The sequence below is a fragment of the Chrysochloris asiatica genome, unplaced genomic scaffold, assembly GCF_000296735.1.
Source record: "Chrysochloris asiatica unplaced genomic scaffold, ChrAsi1.0 scaffold00002, whole genome shotgun sequence".
In the NCBI taxonomy this organism is placed as follows: domain Eukaryota; kingdom Metazoa; phylum Chordata; class Mammalia; order Afrosoricida; family Chrysochloridae; genus Chrysochloris; species Chrysochloris asiatica.
In genome coordinates this window covers 13,663,229-13,665,904 of record NW_006408520.1, presented here as the reverse complement: position 1 = coordinate 13,665,904, position 2,676 = coordinate 13,663,229, and the positions used below count along the sequence as shown (strand labels likewise).

Genomic DNA, 2,676 nt, shown 5'->3' with positions numbered 1-2,676 from the left:
CAACTTCTTGCCATATCTGACTCGATGTTCTTCGATGCTACTTCTGTTTGCTTCTAGTGCACATTTTGATTCTGATATACTCCTGGTGTAGCGCTGTAGGATAAGCCCTGGACCACAAGGTTAGCTCAACTCACAGGGTCTATATGGGTCAAAAACAAATCTATGGCACTTAACAACAACAACAGTATTAAGTATTATGCTACTATTTCTTCATTTTGTTATTCATTCACATGAGACAGTTCCTGTTCTCACCAGTGCTTGTCTCTCATTTCATATTTTCATCTCTTCTTTTTTTTTAAATTTCTATGTGTCACGGTATTTTATTGGGAGTTCAAAGCTGTTGTTTTTGTTAGGTGCCATTGAGTTGATTTCTACCCATAGCAACCCTTTGTAAAACAGAACAAAACATTTTCTAGTCCTGTGCCATCTTCACAATTGCAGTTATGCTTGAGCCCATTGATGCTGCCATTGTGCCAATCCATCTTGTTGGAGGCCTCCCTGTTTTTGCTGACCCTCCATTTTAGCAAGCATGATGTTCTTCTCCAGGGACTTGACCCTTCTGATAATATGTTTGAAGTATGAGAAATGAAGTCTGGCTGTCTTGGCTTCTAAGGAACTTTCTGGTTGTACTTCTTCCAACACTGTGTTAAGTGACACAGAGTCAGTTCCAATAGCGACCCTACATTGGGTTTCCAGGAGAAACTGGTGAGTTTAAACTACTGGCCATGTGGTTCAAACGAACCTTGTGGTCCAGAGCTTTATCCTACAGCACTGCACCAGGACTCCAACACAAAGAATGTTATAAATTTACTTCTGCTTCCTTTCAAAAAAATTTCTTTTGCAAAATGTTGTTGTTCTACGGGCCAGCCTTCAAGCAAGAGCGACACAAGATGGCAGCCACCACAGGCTCGGTGAGCTCACCTGGCAAAGTCTGACTGAGAGGAGAGCCAAAAGTTGAGAGAGATTGGTGGCTGGCTGAAGTGTGGTGATACTCCAGTTTTGACTCCAGTTCATTCCCCAGCCTGCTACAGTACCTGAGGAAGGAAAGGGAGAAGGTGCAGGTGGTGGCGTATGCTATGCTTAGGTCTTGGAGCCTTTGATCTGAGTGAAGAAAAGGACTTCAAAAAGACATTTAATCCACTAATTACACGAACCCTGTTTATATTCTCTGTGTAGCCCTTTCTGGGGAGTGAAAGTTCCAAGGAGTAAAAGTCCTTCGCAATTTTTGACTGTTGGAAGAACTAGAAGAAGTCCAGAAAGAAGTAGGAGATGGCACAGTTAGCTGGGTTCTAGAAGATGACGAAGACATGACACTTAGAAGATGGAAAGGGATGATAATTGGGCCTCCAGGAACAATTTATGAAAACCGGATATACAGCCTTAAAATAGAATGTGGACCTAAATACCCAGAAGCACCCGCCTTTGTAAGATTTATAACAAAAATTAATATGAATGGAGTGAATAGTTCTAATGGAGTGGTGGACCCAAGAGCCCTATCAGTGCTAGCAAATGACAGAATTCATATAGCATCAAAGTTGTCCTGCAAGAACTTCAGCGCCTAATGATGTCTAAAGAAAATATGAAATTCCCTCAACCGCCTGAAGGACAGTGTGACAGCAATTAATCAAAAAGGAAAACCACAGGCCCTTCCCTGTCCCCACCCCCATTCGATTTAAGCAGCCTTCATTTTCCACAGAAGTAAATTTTCTAGATACGTCTTGTAGAGCTCAAACTACTGGAAAGGAAGCTCCCATTCAAGGGCAAGTTATCTTAAGATACTGTAAATGATACTAATGTTGTGTCCATTTGAAATACATAAGTTGTGCTATAACAAACAAACAAACAAAAAGTTGTTGTTCTAGTGTAAAGTACAGTATTTTCTATATTCTTTTATGTTGGAAAATCTTTTCAATTGCCCCCTGTCATTGTCGTTTGCAGTTAGGTGCCATTGAGTAGGTTCTGACTCACAGGGACCCTATGTACAGCAGAATGAAACACTGCATGGTCCTACATCATCCTCACTATTGGTTATGTTTTAGCCCCATTGTTGAAGCCACTGTGTCAATCCACCTCGCTGGGGGCCTGCTTCTTTTTTGATGACACTCTACTTTTCCAGGGATTGGCCACTCCTAATAACATCCGCTCACCATCTTCTTTTCTAAGGAGCACGGTGGTTGTACTTCTTCCAAAACAAATTTGTGTTTTTTTTTCTTCTGGAAATTCATGGTACTTTGAAATATTCTTTACAAATACCACAATTCAAATGCATTGATTCTCCCCCAGTCATCCTTATTTCTTGTCGAGCTTTCACATGTGTATGAGGCAATTAAAAGTGTCATGGTTTGGGTCAGGCACACCTAAATTCTCAAAGAGAATCTTTGCTCTTTAAGACTTTAAAGAGATCTTGTGTAGCAGATGTGCCCAATGCAATATGCCATTTGATTTCTTGACTGCTGCTTCCATAAGTATTGATTGTGGATCCAATTAAAATGAAATACTTGACAACTTCAATATTTTCTCCATTTATCAAAATGTCATTTACTGGTCCTGTTGTGAGGATTTTCATTTTCTTTACGTTGAGTTGTAACCCATACTGAAGGCTGTAAATTCTGACTTTCATCAGTAAGTGCTTCAAGTCCTCTTTACTTTTAGCAAACAATATTCTGTCATTTTCAT

The 2,676-nt window shown here is 40.2% G+C and overlaps 1 pseudogene; it reads left to right on the top strand.

Annotated features, from left to right (window-relative positions):
• Nucleotides 1-890: 890 nt before the first annotated feature.
• LOC102832021 lies at nucleotides 891-1,624 on the top strand (annotated as a pseudogene).
• Nucleotides 1,625-2,676: the final 1,052 nt, after the last annotated feature.